Below are 22,635 nucleotides of genomic sequence, written 5' to 3'. Positions count from 1 at the left end.
ATATCCCTGGAAGATCTGTCTACACATCACATCATTTTGTGACTTCAAACCTGCCTCAAACGGACACATTTTCAGTGTTAAATCTTCAGAAAATTCTAGAGTGATGCATTTCATTTCTATTGTACCAAAAACATTAAAAAAAAAAAAAAAAAAAGGAATGCTTCCAGTAAAACAAAAACTGTGTATATCCTAAGTAATCGACCTCTTTTTCCCGGCTCGCTCAAAATCTTTGTTGGCTTGTGCAAACATCTTAATTGTGTGCAACTGTTTTGTCTCCCAAAGCACGACCCAGCGAGCTTACACATCATGAGCAGCAAGCACACACCCTTTTTAGCAAGTCGGATTACTATATAAAGTTTCATCCCAATAGCCACAGGTGCAAGAGGCAGTGTGTCTGCAGTTCTCAATCACATTCTCTTTTATTATGGGCTATTTCAGCCAACGTGATCTATGGTGAATGTATTGGGTTCTGTACTCTTTCCAAAGTTCTAGCCAGTGTCTATATGCCTTTCCCTTGGTGTTCCTGAGAGCGGGAGAGCCTCGGGGAGGGGTGGACGAAATTGGAAAATATAAATAACAAATCAAAAATTACAATTGATTGGATAAACAATTTCCCTTAGTCTGTTTCTTAATAAGTGATCGATTTTATGATCAATATTCATTATTTCCCAGAACATACCAAACTGCTTATTGAACAAATGAATGGTTGAAACTACAATGACACAGAATCAAAAAGGTGAACCAATTTCTTTAATAACATGGGTTGAACACCCTGTCTCCTCTTACCTGGTTGTTCCACATCAATGCACTTTTCTGCATAGCCCTTTGGAAAAAGGCTGAAGTTCAGGAAAACAGGGGAGGTAATTCATTACTTTTTAAAAGAAATGGGTTATGGGAGCACATGTTTATACATGTGAGGGCTAGGCCACCTTTTGTCTGTTCAAAATAAATTCTCCAAGCTGCCACACCAGGCTCTCCATAAAGGCATTGCCTTTTGAATTTGGTATACTCCACGGATGTGGAGACAGTTGGAAAACCCAGAGCATTCTCACTTTCTGGAAATATTTTTTATTTAAATTCATGAAAATGATTAATAGATATCTTGGTTAAAATAACTCAGGTTAAACCAACTACTTGGTAGCTAAGATTGTCATTTTGTTTGCCTGTTCTTGGATAACTTCCAAGCACGTCATTGAACTTAACTGATAAACTGTTAGAGACCTCCAGGATATTCTACTCTATGGTGCCCTTCATCATCTCAAAATAATATGGTGTCCCATACATTTTCAGATGGCTGTCTCCTCCCTACTTTTCAGTGATTTCCAATGGTCCTGTATACATTTAAAAACATTTTTAAAAATGTGGAGAAATGCAATTGCACTGGCTGCTAGTATAGCACTGACTTCACCAAACCACTGGTGCAAATGTGTGGACAAGCTCCAATATTTAGCAGAGGTAGTGAGCAGGACCCTGGGTCTGGTGATGAACATTGTCATGGGCAGGCCTCCAGGTGTGCTGGCTGGAACCGCCCCGCCCCTTCACAGCCTGCACGGGACTGGGGAACTACAGGGCTTGCCTCTCTTCTTCTGGGCTCTCCTTTCTCATCCCTCATCTCAGTCCCACAGTATCTGTAACAAATGCCTAATTACCCAGCTCTATGAGAAATGCTGGACTGATCAATTATGAAAGCAACAAATGATTAACTAGTTAAAAAAAAAAAGCTACATCACTTACTTAAAGTCAGTCATCCAAGGCTTATCCAAACTACTTAGGAAAATCTCATTAAATCAGGCTCCCCTAATTAGAAATTAGATAATTCTGACAGGAGCAAAGCTAAAGTTTACCTTTGTACTGTCTGTTAAAAACATATTTTTGCAAAGCAAAAGAATAACATAAACAAGGCTTGATGATTTTGTAAATCTAAAATTCTGGGACAGAATCAACATTCTCCTAAGTATCTGGACACCAAGTTGTCAACCTTGAAGCTCCCTCACACTGTATGTAAACCACCACCTACAGAAAATACTCAAAGCTTTAACTGTAAAAACATTCTTATCTATCACTTAAAGTCTCAGAAAAGACTTTATAAAGAAAATTGAAACCTCATTGTAATGAAAGCTATTTAGACATATGCATGAATGTCTCTTTTACAGTGCGTCATCAGGAATCCATGTAAGAAAAATTCCCAGACAACTAAGATTTTGACTTTAAGTGGCAATGGTTATTTATTTTAATTAGGGAGGTATGGTATAATGGTTAAACATGGGGGCTGAGGCTGAGTCTACTTCTGCCTTTAGCTTCAGCAAGTTAATGTCTTTTGCCTCAGTTTCCTCATCTGTAAGATGGGGAAAACAATGGTAACTCTTCATAGTGTGAGTCACTCTGAAGATTTAATGAGATGATGCCTATAAAAGCCTTCAGATCAATGTTTGTCCCAATCAATGCTCAATACATGAAAATTACTATTACTCAAGCCTTTTTGAAAGGATTTAGAAAAATATATCACACAATTATCTGCGTTATCAAACCAAATGCACTGATCATAATTTAACCCATTATTTATTCAAAATCATCATCATGAAAATAACTGTATTATGCCTTACAAGACCACTTTTTTCTATATTAAGTCATGTCAAATTATCACACTTATGTTGGCCTCTAATAGCTTTTCATCTCCTTCTTTTCATTGCTCTTCATTATCTATCAGTATGTCTCTGGGGTTTCTAGTAAAGTGCCTCATTGTACACACAATGGTCCAGATGAGGGACTGTGAGAAATGCCAAGCTCTCCTAGGAAGTCCCTTACATTTCTGGAAGCCTGTCTCTGCACTGCCAGTAAGGCCTTCGCCAAGTCTTCCTGAGTTCTAGAATTTAGTCTTGATGACGAAATGTCGATCTGGCTTCTCCACAGGTATAGTGCTATTATATTTTAAAACACTGAGTATATAAAGTTCCATAATCCAGAATTTTCCCAGAGACTGACCATCCCCCAGTTAAGCATACTTTACAGAATTTATTTCTATGGCTGGTGAGCTGCTTTTCGTGTTACAGAGCCAATGAAATCCGAGGTGTTCATGTGGATTCTGTAGAGGAAGGTAACTTGAGAATGTGTACTGCTTTTGGTTCCTCTTCATCATCCACCTTCACCTATGAGTTACATCAATCTAAAAAGTATACAAGTTTAGGGGGATTCCCTTTTCTTATTTTTTAGATTTCTTCCTCAGTCTTTCATCATCTAATCTGCATTCTCTGAAACAGGACTCACATCAGAAAAATGAGATATGGAAAACTGTTAACAGCAAAGTCTCCAAGCATGGTGAGCACATTCCTCTAATAAGTTTCCATCCATCAGCATCAGACTCAGCACAAACAGAGTAGAGACTTTATCTTCCATGTGCTACATGGAGGGGTTTTTTTCATCTCATGGAGTGTAACATAAGCTGATGTGGCATTCAGGATTTAGAGAAAATAGATGTATTTTTACTCAGCGAGGGAGAACATGTTTTCTCCAGAGAACGGATAGATGTTGAAAGACATAAATGGTCTAAAATGTCCTCTTATAAACTGCTCATCCTATTCCTCTCAGCATCAAGTATAAAGGAGTCATGATTTAATTAGGTAATTGGATGATGATCATCTGTGATGGTGAATATCATAAAGATGTCAACTACCACTAGTGACTTCTGGAGTCTGGGGGTAGCGTTTCAGCAGGGAGTGAAGTAAGAGTGAGCAAGAGGAAAACAGAGGAAAGAAGTGAGATCATGATACTAGCAGCTAGAAATAAAAATAATATAGCAAAGAAAACACATCCCCTACTTCTGCTGCCAGGCTCAAGACAGAATAAGAGGAAGAAAGTTACCAACCTTCATGAGAGGATTGGGAGAGTCTTTGAAAATACTGACCTTGCCACTAAGCTGGTATGAGACCTTACTGCAGTAGTTAAACTAAGCAGCCTCCTCAACCTCCCCCACTGGAAAATGGCATCATCCGGAAAAGCTACCCAAACATGTAGGGTTTAGACCTCACAAAGAATTCCAGACTTATATTCATAATCCAAGGGATGGCAGTCAACCATCCATGGAGCAATATCATCCTTAGGCCTCAAATCACTTGAGCTTTGAACCAAACCCTTTGGTCCTGGCCCCATACCTTTCCTTCTGGTGGGCCCAGTACAGAGCTGCACTCTGAGCTGGGATGAGAGGACAACTGGGGTGTCTGCTTTGCCCTGTACTATGGTTCTGAATTGTTACAGAAGTCAGAAGAAGGAACATACTGTTACAAAATCCCAGAATTTAGGTTTCATTCTCCTAGCTTCCCACTGTTGCACATTATCTTCTCCATCTCTCCTTGAGTTCCAAATAACTACCCACTACCACCAGGGGCCAAGACTATTTACTTGACTCATGTTCCCACCCTACCAAAATCTATTTCCCAAAAAAAAGTGGAGTTAATTCAAGAACTTCCATCACCCAAGGAGATCTGCTTTGTAACAGGATCAATGTTAGAAAGGCAATTGCAAATCTGGGATGCACACAGCGATACACTGGGGTAGGGAAGAAAAATACTAGTTCTTAATATGTATTTTTCATGTAGAATAATTAAAAGATTCACTAATATTTAACATAGAAATTTTCCAGTTCCCCGGTAAGTCTGCCTTTCAAGTGGTCATAGGTCGCATAAGGTACAGGAAGTACCCTGAGGAGAGATCAGGAAATCTACTATGTAGCAGTTCACAAGGGTGCATCAGACTGCTTACAGTTTACTGTGAGGTTCCCTCAGGCTTGCTTAAATAGATTCCTGTTACCAAGTTGTAACTAGACAATTGTAAACTAAACACAAGATAGTGAGAAGATTTAAAAATTTATGTAAAAAAAAACAAAAACTTTCCACTGGCATCATTAATAAGCTATTATAGCAAAAATGTTGAAGCTTTAAGTGTCAAAGTCCTACAGCATTAAAAACAACCATGAAAACCACAAAACCTTTAAAATATAGTAAAATATTTATAATTCTCTGCAATAAGACAGAAAAAGCCCATAAAAATCTTTTATACCACACAGAGGTTGGCTGATTATCTCATGACCAAGAACTAGAAACTCTGGTGACAATGGGGCACCCGGGTGGCTGAGTCAGTTAAGTGTCTGGACTCTTGATCTCAGATCTCACTGTTTATGAGTTCAAACTCCACATTGGGTTCTGTGCTGACAGCATGGAGCCTGCTTGGGATTCTCTGCCCCTCTCTCTCAAAAATAAACATTTTTTTTAAGCTTTAAAAAAAATTTTTTAAAAGAAAATCTTGGGACACTTATAAATATGTTTGCATTTTTCTTTTACAAAAAAATCAAAGGGTATGAATTTGCTGACGTTTTGGAGTAAAAAAAAAACATACTTCATCTGGCCTGTAAGGTTTAACTTGGTATTTCATGGGCAAGAAATACTGTATTAAAGCAAAAAAAAAAAAAAAAAAAAAAAAAAAAACCCAAAAAAACTAAAACTAAAACTTGGGCCATGGAAAGAATATTTAAAAATTGGTATTTAGCATTATTTCCATTTTAATATGATTTTACTACTGAAAATGGTATGTCTGTCGCCTATAAAATGCTATAAAAAGCTCCCATATCTTCATAATTCATACTTTTTAACAACTTGAAAATAGAATAACTTGTTTAAAATAGCATCTTGAAAATAGAATAACCTGTTTAAAAATCCCCAGATCAAAGCTCTCAGAGGAATTTAAATCAATTTGTTTAAAATATAAGAATGTATACCTTCTAATTCTTCTGTAAAGACAACTGATTAGCATTAGGAAAGATGGACATTTGCCTGTATATTGGGGAAGGGAAAACTAAAAACTGAGTATCACAAATTAGTAAGTGCAGCCAAAGGCCTACACACTTTGATGAAGTATCCTTTTTACCTGTAACAGACACCAACACAAAATTTCAAAATAAGCTGAATTTAGAACCAGACCACGCTACATCAGAAAGTACTAAACCAAGATGATAAAATATTGTTGATTATAACCAATCATGGTCACAATGAAAATTTTTGTGAAAGTAAAGGACTTTGTACCATTACTATATGAAATATTTTATCTCACTTTTGTCTCCTCCAGTTAAAATGTTTGCATAGGCTCTATTATGTATTAACAATTCATGGAATAGTACATATATAATTTATAAATCGATAAATATGCATATTTTGGAGTAAGTATTCAAAAAAGTTTATTGATGGGATATATAATTTTAGAATTTTGAACTACTTTTAGGAGGTTCCCTTTTGTTTCCTTCTTCTACTCCCTTAAATAAAATTTCTCAAGTGGAATTTCAGATTTTAGTAAGTAAATGGAAGGGGAACACAGGAAAGTCTTTTCTTTCACCTTCTGAAAGTACGTTCAGAATCCACCTAAGGGTAAGCAGTCTTTAGCACTTGTCTTGCCTCAGAGCTAAAATAGATAAGTATAGTGGGGCTAACAGACATAAGTAAAAATTGTAACCACAATTGGGTTAGCCTCAAGTTGGAAGAGATGACATGTCTATTTATTCATTTTTTTTTTCCAAAAAAAACCCCACCAAAAACCAAAAAACAAAACAAAAACAAAACAAAACCAACTTTCTTAAATTCCTACAGGCTCTATCCTGGGTGCTGGAGAAGGAGAGCTGCTTTAAAACTCATTCACTCCTGGGAGAAGTAGACACAACTCATTTCCCCTTTGCCTATGGAGGGCCCACAAGAACCCCAACTTAGAAACAAGGAAGCCATGTATCCACTCTGTGAAACAGTTATACAAATTGCATTTGCAATGTATCTTTAAATTGCAGGGAGCACAAGTGCACCTGTGATTTTAAAATATTCCAAACAGTGTCCTCTGGATATGCTCCCCCTTCAGCTACAAACATTCTGCCGGCAAATGCTATTCCAGTCACTCTATTTCCTTCCTCAGCCCTTCTGTTCCTCTGCCCACACGTTTCACGGAACTACCAGAAGCCACCAGGCAGGCAGCTGCCACGGAGCACCGAGAAAGGATTTAATTTCTTGGGGTACATTTTCCAAATGCCAGAAAATGCAGAATCAAAGAAAATTAGCTATTCTGACAATCACACAGTGCAGACAACAGGGCACACTGGGTTCTGCCCCCCAGGTTGCAAGAAAGGGCAACAGTTTCAAGATCTGTCTTATGTACTTGTGGTTCAGAAACATTTTCCCTGAAAACATGCGGGCAAAATCGTTCAGTTCTTGAATGCAGTCCTGAGAAAGTACCAAACCCTGTAAAACAGGTTACTGTTGCAGGACACACTCACCTAGGAGACAAGCTCCATGATTGCCATTTTCTGTCTAGGCTCCTTCTTTCCAACTTCCAAAGAAATATTCATATCAGACCTAATTAAAAGCAATGCAAAACAGCAAGGTACGTTGTTTAAGGATAAATGTATACGTAAAGAATGTGTAAAGGAGTGCACCAACCAAATTCATTCTCACAGTTACCACTTACAGAGGAATCAGCAATGCCATCAGAGAGGGCGAGCTTTGTATCTTAAATTGGGGAAAGGGGCAGTGCTTTACTGTCACAAGTCTTTATGCCTTCTGAGAGTCTTAAATATAGTTTATAATGCATTTTAACCCGAACGCCTTCAGTTCTCTATGGCACCAACCTTCTCATTACCTGAACACTCAAGGTAAAGAAACTGAGCCCCAGAGTCAAGTGGCCAGAATCAAAACCTGTTCTCTGTCACTTAATAGATTAGGCAATTTCTTTAACCACTCTAAGTAATGGATCTAGTCTTCTGAAAAATATGCAGAAATAAGAGTATCTCCTTCAAAGAGTGGTGAGAGAAATAAATTAGGTCATGCATACAAGAACTTAGTACTGTTCCTAGCATACAGGAAGTACTCAATAAATGTCAGCCATCACCAATAATCATTTTACACTTTCTCAATGAGCAACCTGCTAGTAATTCCACTCAGCTTTGGACTGTATTCAATCAGCATCCATTTTCAGCTCTCCTTCCTGAGCAACAAGCCAAGTATATACTACCAAGAGATATGAGGAGCCCTACCCTTAGAACCCAATTCCACATTCCCCTATGTTTTGAAACAAACATCTGTGCTTTGGAAAACAGTCAATTTCATTCTTTTTAGCTTCAGGAATCAGGGATGGATAGGCTCTGGGGCTAATGCACCAGAAAGAATTTTAATATGACAGTAATGTGGGAATAGTCTCACCATGACTTAGACACTATAGGCATATACCCAGCATGTTGGTTTTCCCACAATTCTAGACCTGAACATTATGATAATAATATGTACCCATAAATAGTGACAACAACCAGGTCTTAGGTATCAGTGTCTTTAGGTGTCATAAAACAAGACACTTCATGGGACACAAGGTAACTTCTCAGAGTCCCCCTGAAGACAAAACTGCCCAGCATTTACTAATACTGTCTGGCAGCAACAGCTATCATCAGATATTCCTCCCCCTTAAAGGTCTCCCATGGAATAACGTAGCCCCCACATACAATGGGATGCATTCAGCCTCTGAGTTGCCATCTCTACAGATATGCTGGCTGTTCTCCATGGACTGAGGATGGCTCTGTGTGAAACCAAAAAGGTAATTTCAGCAGCAACATCAGTCACTTGGCTAGTTGTTATCAGCATTGCTCAGGGAGCCACAAGGGTGGGAGGTGATCCAGGAGAGGTTTCAAAGCCTTTGCTAGTGACATAAAGACCACATCTGCTGCCTGACCACTCACTGGCCATGGCCAATGAGCACTGCCAAGATACATTCTATTTTCACTTGATTTTATTCTCCCTCCCCAGGATGGTCAATCTACCCATATTAACTGTGGAAGGTTCATTTTACATACATTTATCATCAGGATTTGTGAAAATGCTACATTTTTCTTTGGAGTTGCCTAATGCACGAACCCTAAGCAGTTCTGTCCTCTGGTTTCAAGATGTGGTTGATAAATGAAGAAGGCAACTCCTTTTGTCTTTTAGGTTGATTATCCCTGATCCTTAAGATAAACTGACTCAATTATTATCATTGACTTTCAGCTCTTGGCCACAACCACACAAGTCAATCTCCAACTCTGTATTGTGATCAGGTTCTCCCGTTAGCTGACACTTTATCTATCTATGCTGTGGTTCCAGAGAGGTTTCTGTTACCAAAACTCCAAATCCAAGTCCTATTTAGGGTTGTTGCTTCCTGTTTGGCCTACACTTGGTCAATGGCAGGAATGTCCTCTCTGAATAAATCTGGCGTATCTGCCACATTTTTTAAGGGGTGCACCTTCATGGCTATCTTGAATTTATGATCTAGTCCTTCTAGACATCTAGAGAGACACACAGCTGCTGTTGAGCTCAGAGAAATCTGCTGGAAAGTTGCAATGAATAACAAGGAGAAACAAACACCTCATTATCAAAGGCTGCATTTCTCTCCACCAGATCCTCACCTGTATTCTACTTCCCCAGATCCCCCACTCCCATTCAGTTTCCTCTTACCATATCTTTCCTACAGACCCACAGCTTAGACGTGGATATGAATGAGCACCAAGCTTGGAAGTCAGAAGTCATCATGATTTTAACTTCTTTGCATTAAGCATAATGTACTGAGAGTCAGGATGTCTTTTAATTGCATAACGATGAGACCCCAGGCTCAAGGAACTTTTACTTCCAAGACAAAAAAAAAAAAACCCACAACAGCTTAGATGCAAAGTTAGTGATTTCAAACACATGAAACATAATTTAAGTATTAAAACAAAATACACAGTTTCATCCATAAACATGTCTTTCAGTCTGTTTTGATGTAAAACTCCCATTGTTTTTCTGGATTGGCTTCAAAAAATCCTGTTTTTTTTTCTCCCCACCCCCTCCCCCACCAAAAAGCTCTCTATCAGGAAAGAGCAGTGTTGGTCTGAGCTTTTGAACTTTTCTGATTCAAACTCAAGCAGACAGGCATTGTGCATATCATGCATGTAAATTTGTAAGTGTGACAATTCCTTGAAAATTGACCTCAAAAAGAAGGTATATGAATGGGCCTAGTACAATGGCTGGCAAATAATAAGCACTCAGTACGCGTGAAAGACAAATTCAAACCATTGTGTCATAAATTATGATTTACATGTTTTTCTATGAAGAACTATACAAGAGAGAATGAATTTTTTCTTGCATTAACTATGGAAATTATAGCTCCAGAAAAAAAAAAAAAAACTTGGAAAAGACAGTCAGGGACACTTACATATGTATTCCAAGAGGAAAACAGAAAAAATCCAGGCAAATTCTGTAAGAAGAGCTTGCAACTGGTGAACCTGTTATCAAATACTTTCTTCCAAATTTCACAGAATTAAGGAACCTGTTTTCATGGGGGTGAAAAAAACCCCATGGGGTGGTGAATAGAAATCTCCTTAAAAAAAATTAAAACTCTCACAAGGGACAAAAAAAGTAATTAAGAAATATGGTTATTCATCCAAGTCTTCCGTGGCAGCCATCTTGTTTCCTATTCCAGTATATAAAGTTAGTAATTCTAAAACAATAAAGATGGGACGGGGAAACTCCTTATTAATGAAACACTTTAAATGAGCTCCCTAAATACTTTAACTAGCATTTAATTTATTTTTAATCAGGTGCTTATCATTTGTTAATTCCAAAGGCCCCAGGATTCCACAGCCCTTAGATAGGCTAATCTCCCATTGGGAAGCAACACATATTAAATAGTTACTAAACCTTGGTAAATACACTTTTAATAATTAATTCTAGAAGTATTTAACTTGCAGTAATATACCGGATATTTCAGCAATATTGTAATCCATGGGATATTGCCCAGGGATTTCTCAGATTAACACATTTGGGTCCCTGAGTCCCATCTGTATACCTCTATCTGAATTAACAGCAGGTGATTCAACACATGGCTACCGGGCTCTGTGTGTCTGAGTGACCAATGATTTTATTACCATATCAGTGAGATCAAATCAGTGAAATGCATCAGCTAAGGAAACGCTTAGTAAGGGATGAGACAGAGCGGCCTGCAAGTCAACCTGGGTTTTCAAAAATGATAACTACTGAAAAGAAAAATTACTTTTCCTGTTGAGATGTGTAAATATTATGTAGATATTCTAACTCAATCTCTATGATGGATGGTGCTCAATTTTAAACATATTTCAGTAATGCCTTAATTTAATAGAATGGAAGATACACAAGATGTTGAAGGATCAAGGTGAGAATAAATCTCGCACAGACGGTTTAGTGTCGTTCTCAAAATCCATGGGATTCTTACATTTCTCACTCCCCTTTGCTTTCTTCTTTAAAAAAGATGCTGTGCATAACATTCTACAGGCCCTTCCAGCTCTGTTTAGCCTTCTCGGAAATGACTATAGTTTACCCTTCCCCCTATTTGGTGAAAAATGCAACTGGCATGCTGGATGTTACAACTGAATCAGACCTGACCTTTGTCTGGAGCACAACAGGCCACTGCTCCACCCAGGCCGACAGAAACTGCAGACTGACCAGCAGATGGTGCTACAGAGCAGGCAGCTACCGGGGCTTAACTCCTTGGAGCCCTTCAAGGCCTGCGGCACACTACCCAAAGGATCTGTGTAGTCTTCTGGCTAGTCAGTTACCTCATTGAGCAAGGATCCTCCATTCTCCATCTTTTCTGTCCTCCACTTTTTTCCCAATGTCATAAATGTGCTCTTTGTAGTCTTAAAAATAGTGTGTCCCATCCCCAGTGCCATTCTCCAGCCTGTTCCTTCAGGGCATCATGGAGTACTTGTGTAAACATAACCGGTGCGGACAGCCCTTTCATTCAGAAAGAAGGATCCTGTTTCCTGCACTGGCTAACGAAAATGTGCGCCATGACGATGTTTTAGTAGTGATAAAATCAAACATTTTCTGGAGCCATTATAGTCTAAAATGTTAATGCAGTTTACTTTTTAAGATGTGATCGATAGATGGGGGGAAAGTGCCCATAAATTACTAAAGGCAAAAAAACATTCTATTAGCACACAGTAGATTCTGCAATATTTGTTGGTCTGTGTTTTACTGGGGGGACATTTTTTTAATTTGCTGAAAGCCTGAGTTTTGTTTTGTTTTTTCAATACCTGTCTTTGTCTTTCTCTGTGCAAGAGGGATATTTTTAACATGAGTCATTTAGGAAATGTAATTCTAATGCAGTATAGCTATAGGTTTCAATTAACGTTCTACCTTTCTGACAGGCTTTACATTACATGTTTTATGAAATCATTAACTATTGTCATGTTTCTATTATGATACTATTAGGAAATAAAGAGACTTATGTAAATGGAGATGTAAAAGAAATGTATGACAGTTACTCAGAGCAACATCTGTGCACTATCATACATGCTCACACTAATTTTCTAAAGATTGTTCCATTCATTATAGAGCATTGTTAGTTGCAGTGGCACAACCCTTATTTCCATGCATTTAGGGAATGAGGCAGAGAGTGGGTAAATGAGAGCCTAATCAATACCACTTTTCATTTTGCATCTAATGTGCTGCCTTTCCCTTTCTTTTCCTCATGCACAAATCCAAAAAAGATCCTGACGTTACAGTCATAAAATGTAATTCTTCTGCAGAAACACAGACAATAATGCTTTCTGTATTCAGGCGTATTGCATATTCTAATGGCATTTGGCTAAATTGAGTATGGATTTAACATCAAAGGCTTCATGAATTTTTCAAATGAGATATTAAAGTCAATATTTCAAGTGAAAGATATTTCAATTTAGTTGCATACACAACAATAAAAAACTTCTACAAGGTAGAGGTACTAGTGGCTGTAGCAGTATTAGTTCATTCAAGAAATTATTAGTTTATAAGAAAATCAAACACAAGGTTGTGATATGGCAACAACTCTGAATAAATTAGACTAACCGATATGCACTAGTGTGCTTTATCTCTTGCAGGCTGAAGCAGTACACTTGCCATGGGCATGTTCAGGGCTCCTGGCTGATTTTTTCTAAACTCTGTTGATTAGCGTGAAGATTTGCATTGCCATTTCATAAATCTCCTTATTTTCATTTGTAGCAGTGGAAGACTTAGGATATGGGGGGGGGGGGGGGGAGAGGTGTTTTTCCCCCTGCATTTAAGTGAATCTTACTTCAAGGTGTCAATGCCTAAAGTGGGTTTCCACAATGATGTTATAAATGTTGCCTTTCAGGCAGGTTGGAGGATGGTCGGGTTCAGTGGGGGGTGGGGGGTGGGGTTACACTGCAGATGACTGCTGGCCATCTATGTCACCGCAGACTGCCGGTACCTCCCAACGGCACATGCAAGCTTGGGTTTCCAGAGCACCTTTCCATCAAAGAGCTTGAGGCTCTTACACACATGTTGCCTCATCCATCTAACCAAATCCCCAGCAAGGAAAGGAACAGCAGAGAGCGTCGTCATCCCCATTTCATAGATGGGCACATGTAACACACAAAACATGAAAATGACTTGCTTGCTCACTGGACTCTGGCCTTTGGGGAAATGTTTTAATACAGACGTCAGCACTAAAACTGGAACTGGAACTATGCCTCCTGATTTCCGGACCAAAGTCCTAAATACTGAATCTCCATCTCTCCTATGCAGCCAGGATGGCAGCAGGCTGGTCTGTTTGGGTTTGCACTGCCTCTTTGGCTTTGCTCTGTAGATACATAGAATGGCATTAGCCTGAATTTCCTGCATCACAGTCCCCATCTTACCTCCTTGATTTGACTATAGCAAACTTACAGTGCCTTTCATCCAGTATCGTCAAGCTCGCATCATTGTAATCACAGATTAACCCTTAACATCAGAGAGACTCTCTATATTTACAGACACTTCAGGCAAAAAAAGAGTAAAGCAACACACAAACCCACCATCCTAGAAGAAGTGGCCATTTCTAGGCGACGACAAGCAGCCCACCCAGCTGGCCTCTATGCAAAAACCCATTGCTATAGTTCATAGCTAAGCCAGATACCAAACAATGCAAATCACTCAGCTCTGCTGCATGCCTGTTAACCCGTCTGCTACCAGTGCATTATTGAAACCAGCGTCACTGTCAGACTCCCTCACTTTATCGAGGTCTCTTAAAAGAGATGGCATTTTAAAGACCCAATAACCCTGAAATGCATGAGGTTTCACTGTGTAATTTGAAGGATGACTGCCCATCTTTAAAATAGGAAAAATCCTAAGTTCATAAATACTCTGTAATGAGGAAGACAGGAAGATGCACATCTACAACAAATGTGCTGTTTTTTTTTTAACAAGAGCAAAATATTAGAGCCATCATTTCTTGTTATTTCAAAGGATGTAGAGCCCCTAGGAGGGTGTTTTCCATTGGCTGGCCCACCACACACATATACCCACAAAATATTCCCTTCACTTGTTGAAGATAATACAGACTTATGTGATAGAACTTACTCTGCAAGTGGATCACACAGAACTGTTTCTCAGTGTATCATACCCACTCCCAACACCACCACCACCACCACCACCAAAAAGCCTCCAGAACTGAACACTGCCTTTTTGCTTCATTGCATCTAAATGATCAGACTCATTTCAGTCTCGATCCTCAAACTTCCCTCCCTCCTTTTATTCCCCTTCCGTTTTAAGGGACCCTATCGTCCCCATCGTTTGGGAGGAAAACCAAAACGACAAAAGCTATAATTCAACACTCATTGTAAGGTTTTCAGTTATAACAGTGCTCCTGAGCATGACTATTACATATTGGCTTCTTTGGAAAACTGTTGATCTTTTGATATTTATCATTTCTTTATTTAAACTGTAAAAGAGAGCTTTGTGGAGAGCTCAACTTCTCTCTAACTAAGGTCTGTATTAAAACTCAGCCTGGGCCATGAATGAAAATGGAAGCTGTGGACACAAACTATTCCCTCATCGGCCCCTGCCCACATCATAAAACCAGTACGCTACTTGGCACAGAAGAAAAGAGATGGGGGAACGCAAGAACTAAAAGCAGGGCCGACCACGGACCTAAGAGCCACGAATATAAACACAGAAGGAAGTGTTAGCTTAGCTCTAGAAGGTGGCAAGGGGAACATCAGAAGTTTATGTGATATTCAGTGTTCATATTCCTAAAAGAAAGTGCACATTTTAAAATTTTCACTGCACATCTGTGCATTGCTACATTTTTTAAGGGCCTGCTAGGACAGGAATTACAGGAGATTTGAAGCTCACAACTGAGTAACTCTGGCAAAGCTGCATGGGGGAGGAAGGCTACTGAAAATCATGGGGGGAAAGGTAGAGCCTGTGCCAAAGAGGAACATTAAAAAGGGTTCTAGCCGAGGAAACTGTCAGCTTTATATATGGGAACTTGGAATGGAAAAATTGGTAGTGCCACTGAACCTGAACAGCAGCTGTGAAATCAGAATTTACTCCCTAATCTGAATTAACTAATCAAAACCAGGTCACTCCTCCGCCTTCCCTCCACTACCCACCACATCGCCCCTGGGTTATTTTTCATGACCAATCGCATTCTGCAGCAAAATAAATACAGAGCAACAAAAACAGAAATACTAAAGGTCAAAGTTTCCCCACAAGACCCAATGCACTCGAGATTTATCAATGGAGGAAAACACATAGGCTTTCCACCTCCCATCTTTTCATTTGTGGTGCAGGGACTTGGTAAAAAAGAGCAAGGTTACATCTGCATCAGGAACGCACTGAATAGAAACCAAGAATGACTTATAAGTGATGACTTCTGAGATCTAAGCTCAAAAGAAAACGAAAAGGTCTGCATGACGCAAAAGGACCACCGTGCTAGTAATTTTTAAAAATTCAGATTTTGCAGCTAATTTCATACACAAGCACTTTTTGATCAAGCATACGCATTTAATAAAATTGTACTGGTAAATTATCCAAAGAAATACATTAAAGGGTGTACACTAGCCAAAGCACAATTTGAAGCTCTTATTAACTGGTGATTATCTTCACTGATCCACATTACCATTCAGTTGCAGATGTTACTGACATTAAGATGTATGATGCAGAGGCTGGAGAAAAAGCCCATTTAAGACAGGTGAATACTTAATAGTAATTCAACATACGCGGCACAAAATGTCTTTCACAGGAGTTCAAGGATTTTCCCTTTTTTCTCCTTGCAATTTTATGTGAATGTTTATAAATAAAATGAGAAATGAAACTCCATTTGGTAGCCATTTGACTTGCTCCAGTTTAATGGCCATTTAAAACTTTGCAATTTATCATTTTAGGCCTCTTTCTCATCTGGCTTTATTTTTATTTATTTATTTATCTTTAAAACTCTTCCTCTCCTCTGAATCCTTATGCAAGATCCACATTTTGAGTATGCAGATGAAATTTATCTGACCTCGCGTGGTTGTTTATCTTTTAGTTTCAGGAACTGCACGGCTGCTACTGGAATGGTTAACTGACTGCCCGCTGGGTGCAGAATAACTGTTCAGTATTACAGAAGGACACGTTGCCTTCATCCCTGTCACACACCTGTCCTTTGCTATGCAGCCCAAGGTAGATACAGAAATTGATCAATTCTAAGCATTTCCAAATGCTGCTAACAGCTTATTGGGGATGCTTTTTTTAAGTGGACTTTTAGGAAAGAGAACCTAGATGTTTCAGTAAGCAAAGAGATTAAAAGCAAAGGAATCTGTGGGGAAGCAAGTCAACACAATGGGAAAAATTCAGGTACAAGTCAGACCATCAAGTCAATCTTCCTCTTACTTTCTTCCACATACAGACGCCAACGGATTATTAATTTTATATACATGGTATATTCACACAAACTCTAAGTAGTTAAAAAAACAATTGCAAAAGCCACAAGGTTTCCTCAGCACTTCTATCCTCCTTTCTGGATAGCTCTGATTTTATTTTTCTTTAGTTTTTTGTGTTTTTTTTTTTGTAACGTTTATTTATTTTGAGAGAGAGAGCAAGGGGAGGGGGGAGCAGAGAGAGTGGGAGACACAAAATCCAAAGCAGGCTCCAGGCTCTGAGCTGTCAGCACAGAGCCCAATGTGGGGCTTGAACTCACGAACCATGAGATCATGACCTGAAGTTGGATGCTTAATTGACTGAGCCACCCAGGTGCCCCTCGACAGTCCTGATTTTAAATGTATGACTATCTCAGCTAACCTCTGTCACACTGCAGCTTGTCAAAGCACCACTCTTCCAAACCCAACCTAAACAACGTTCCTCAAAACCCAACTGCTTCTCTATCCTTCTTTTTCTCTTTGAATCTTTTTAATTCTGTGCTTCCCACACTCCTAATCTTGCTCTCTGCAGTACTGACTGAAAATAAAATATTAAAGGTTAATAAGGGCAAAATGTATGCCATATCCCTGCTGATACTTCTTTTTCAACAACTGCCTTTACCCAAAGGACTAAGTTATGGGAGATCCAACACAGGCAACAGGGCCAGTGAGGAGTATATTTTGTCTGAGGAAGTTTTCTTCTAATCACACAGCATAAGTATCTACTTATTCTTCACAAGCATAACTCTGACCCTGTAAACATATACATATGTGTATTCATAGTTTTCTTTCCCATATTTGGAAATACATGCATGTTGCTAGTTATTATATACAAACAGAAATTCTACCATCTTTAGGGGAATCTATATTATAAAATAGCTCGCAATTCAAACATTGGGTTTCCAATATTCCTCCCTATTTCATCAAAGTAGAGAGTAAAAAGTGACTTCTCTCCAGGTCAAGGGAAATGAGTCCCAAGGAGTTGTCTTGGGTCAATGATTTTCAGACTGTGCTCAGAGAAACTATAAATATCTTCTGAGGCTTCCAAGGAGAGCAAACTTGGGGAAGACAAGACATGAGGTTGAGCTTGAGACAGAGGTACTGTCCTTCCATCTTCCTTCCTTAGTCAAGGCAATTCTACTTTTATTAATTTCACATATGAAAGATTTTGCCCGAAGACAGGTCTCCTCTGCTTAAAGACAGTGTTAGCTTCTTTCTAGGGAGAACAGCACTGGGGAGATGAAGACTCTATGGGCCCAAAGGGAAGGGAGACCTTCTTTTTTTAAAATGTTTATTTATTTTCAGAGAGGGAGAGGGGCAGAGAGAGAGAGGGAGAGAGAATCCCATGCAGGCTCTGCACTGTTAGCACAGAGCCCGACGCAGGGCTCAAACTCACGAACTGTGAGATTATGACCTGAGCTGAAATCAAGAGTTGGAGGCTTAACCAACCAAGCCACCCCACCTCCCCAGAAGAGGAGACTTTCTACTGAGCCATCTATCTTCTGTAGTTGTAGTCTTCAAGCAAACTTCCCTCTCCTGGCTAAAGATTCTGCCAGGGACTTTGAAATACTAGGACCCACCTGACTTTGTCTCCTTCTAGGCTCCTTAGAAATATACAGACAAGTCGTATTCACGGGCTTTAAACAGAGTTCATCCTTGGAATCTTTCCTGAGAATAAAAATTAATATATAAACAACCTATGTTTATTTTACTTTGCATAGAGGCAGAATTCCTAGTGGAGAATATCTAATTTGTCCACTTAATAGAGGGGAACCTTATTTCTTTTTTAAATTAATTCGGTGAGCAGACATGTAAGCTAAACATCTTTGCAAAAATATCATTAGGAGATGGTCCTTAGCCCAAATTGTTAAACTCTGAGCTGCCAAGTTTTACATTATGCATAAGTGCCCACACCAGCAGGGTGAGACACGCATTTTACATTTGTGCCAAGGGAAGACCGTGACATATGATATAGGCTCCTTTCCTACTGGACATTGTTAGATAGATGGTAATATAAGTGAACAGAAGACACCAAACTTACAGTAAGTACTTTCTAGAGGCAAATAATTCTCTACTGTATGGTCCATTATCATTTCAATGTACATTTTGTCTTCCTTATTTGAGGAAGAGTTGTTAAACTAATTACCTCAAACTCTGAAAGTGGGGGTAAAAGAGACCATAAAAACATAAAATAATAGTAATGAAGGTTAAATAATAATAAATGTGCTCTCACTGTCAGATTCTGAGAAATTTCTATTTTGCAAAGGATTTCACACTTCCTACATCCCCGTGTAACATATGGTATGTTCAAGTGGTTAATTAAAGTTCATGTGTGACTATTGATTCATCCCTATTTCAGACCATAGTGGCAGGAAAAGGTGTTCACACAAACTTGGGCTACCACTGGCACCAGTTAGTTCTTCAGTTAAACGCATATCCGATCAATTAAGTTCCAAAGTTGAAACTGCATCAAAAGTATGAAAAGAAAAGCTGCCAGTAAGTTACCAAACGGTGCACGTTTAATGAAATGCTTCCTTTGGTTCTATATTTGAAAACGACTGTTGTCTCCTTTCCTAACAAAGGAAGACAAAGCTCTGGTAGGACATTAAGGACACTCCACGTTTTCCTAGCAAAGGCAGTTCTGTGGTACAGGAGGGGCTCCTTGTCACCAGGTTGCCATATCACCACCAAAGAATGCTCTTGTAGAATAGTGTGGTGCTTAAAATACAGTAATTACTGTTACAGTGTGTGCACAGCAATGTAAGAACCGTATCTAGAGCTATACGTGGTACCGAGAGTCGAGAAACAGCTGTAATTTTGGCTTTAAATATGTTTATGAGCATTCTGAATGGTTTAAGCTTGCTGTGCAGCATATGATTTTAATTTTCTTTATGGATATAAGGGGGCCATGAAATGCTGACTTTTGATATAATAATCTTTCAGATTTCAGAGAAACTATAGGAGGCCAGTCAGTCCTCAAGCCTGCCCTCTTAAATATCGACTTATAAATTTCTCGGTGGTAGATGTAAGTTAAAAAAATTATACTGCACATTGTATAGTAAGTCTTATATCTCTGATTTGAATGAACGCTTTCAGTCGACTACCTAGGCTTGGGAAATCAAAGAAAACCTATAAAATGGAGGCAGATACCTTATTTACCAAATCATGACTCCTTTCTTTGAAACAGAAGAAAATAGAGTATTCCAGAGGAAAATTTCATTTCTTTATTTTCCATACACAAAAATCAAGGAATAGCTGTTTTTATACTGAAACTTATATTTAAATACACTTCAAAGCAATTGCTAAATTGGTCACTTCTTAGGAATTGCTAAACCAGATTTGCTTACAATTAAAAAAGAAAAAAAAAGAAAAACATTTCAATTGCCTCCAGTTATTGTAAGTTAATTGTGCCTACTTTAGTTTGTTTCATTTAAAAGAGCACATCCCAGACCAGTTAGTAGTTGAAAGATTAGTGATGGAGAAGAAATGGATCCTACAAAAAAAGATACACTTAATGAAAAAGAAATGATGTTATTTCCCTCAAATGATTTCTACTGTGAGAGCTTATAAATACCCACTTGACTAGAACAAGAGAAAATAAACCTTGATAGACAAGTATTACTTGCTAAGGTGTGTGCTCAGGCAGGTAATTTCATCTGTTCTTAAAAAATATTTTTCTGCATTATAATTTTTTCAGCAACATGTCTTACTTCTGTCATCAAGGTACAAAGTTACTTCTCAAATTAAAAAAAATACACTTGTCAATCAAATATTCCTACCAACTTCTGTTCACATCAAGAGAGTATAACAAATGACACACTAAAAGCTCAGGAACATGTTGACAATTAAGTCCTAAGTAGCTAATAGTCAATCTGTTATGATAAAAAAAAATACTTGAGATATATAACCCACTGTATGATAGGGGCAACTAGATTCTATGCTTCCTTAGACGGTAGTATAGCAGGTTCAAAGCTGGGTTAATCAACCTTCATCTCATTTTTCTCCTGGCACATAACTAGATCACCTTCGCACACCTTCTGAACAGCTAGAGTCACTGGACTGACTTCTGGCCAATACAATGTGGTTGAAGTTATATGTGAAACTTGGGTTTTTACATTTTCCCTTGTTTCCCATACACTTCAGGATGAAGCCCCGGTAAATGGCAGAGCCACATAACAGAGGAACCCTGGTCCTGAATGACCACACCAAGTCAAGACATGAGGGAGAAATCTTCCATTTTGTGAAACCACTGAGATTTTGACTAATATAATCAGGGATATTGTTGTGTCTCCCACATACTAGCATTGAACTGAAAACCACAATAGTAATAAAGCCCAAGTGTTTGGTTTTTTTAAGACTGCCTTAGAGAAGTGGTGTGTACATTCATTCAAAAGCCTGTATTTAGCATTTATTCCAGGCACCATATAACGTTGAAAGATGCAGGCTGTTTTCTCATGATTTTTAATGTCCAATGGCAGCAAGGGGAGTGAGGAAGAAGAGTTCTTGGGACTACAAGGCAACCTAATAGGATATATTGCATGAGGTGCAAAGTATGTGCATGGCAAAGGCTTCTAACATGGGCTACAGGGGTTATTGAAGACTCCATAATCATGGTTATAATTCAAATAAAAGGGCCACATGAGAAATGGAGCCATGAACAATGGTAGAGGGGCCTAAGGATACACTAGACTATGCTATCCGTGAGGGCGTAATCACTCAGGAAATTTATACACATTATAATACATTGGGGTCAAATTCCAGGTTCTATCAGTTGGCTTCATGACAGAAATATCTATTTTGTTATATTTAAATATAGGACTCCATCCAGAAAGAAAAGCTACATCCACCAAAAAAAAAAAAAAAAAAAAAGAGGTTACAAGTAAAGTCCTACTGATCCCTCTGAAAGTGGCAAGTTTGACCAATTCACTGAAAGTGATGCAGATGAGGCAGCATTGTTAGTCATCAGTTTTGGAAGAAACATCGACATGGTCTAGCTATATGACATTAAAACTTTCTGTATTTTCTGAGAGTACCGAGAGAACAATTTTTGTGCTCTGAAAATTCAGGCTAATATTTGTTTACATTATATATAGATATTGCTGGAACAAAATTCTGTTGTATCACTCTTTGAGTCTCATGTGTGTGAAATTCAGATACATTAATTATCAATAGAAGTGTCCTGCAGGCTATAACACAATGGGATTTTTTTATTTATTTTTTGTTTGGGTAGGAGATGATAGTTTTCATTTATGCATGCACTCTTGATCAGAAGATGAGGGAAAACAAAATGGTATAGTTCCATTCTGGGTTTAAATAAAATGATTTAGAGAAGAGATTTACTAAAAACACTGAGAACTGAAGTTTCCCTGAATCAGAGAAATATATAGAAAGAGGGCATTAAGAAAATAAAACTCTCTGTATTAGGAATGCCAGCAGATAAAAGTGGTCAAGGTAACATAAATAAGCAGACACTATGTTACAAGACATTAGTCACTAGCTTTAGGCAATATACCAGCTTCAGACAAAACTAACCAATAAAATGTGCTCAAGCCAACGCTATGTTGGATATGTGCAGAATCTTTCATAAAACTTTGGACATCGTGGAAAATAGCAGAGGAAACAATAACACCCCAGGAGACAATTGTATGTATGGTATATCATCTCCAAACCACCTGCAGTGTTTCTCATCTAAATCTTTATTTAAAATAGAAAGGCCCAGACTATTCTGATTATGTCGAAAGGCTTCAATATTATTTTGAGTAACAGAAAGACCATATTTCTATTAAAAACATAAAAGGAAGGATTCTTAACATGAAGGATGTGTTGAAAAATCTCAGTCTGAATCCTGTCTACCTTGGGTTTTAAACTTCTAAAAGCAGAAAGCATCGTGGTAGAATGGAATGTGTGCTTGTCAAATC

The sequence above is a fragment of the Panthera pardus genome, unplaced genomic scaffold (genome assembly GCF_024362965.1).
Source record: "Panthera pardus isolate Hobbes unplaced genomic scaffold, ASM2436296v1 HiC_scaffold_11, whole genome shotgun sequence".
In the NCBI taxonomy this organism is placed as follows: Eukaryota; Metazoa; Chordata; class Mammalia; order Carnivora; family Felidae; genus Panthera; species Panthera pardus.
The sequence above is the reverse complement of the archived record's forward strand: the minus strand, read 5'-3'. Positions refer to the sequence as shown.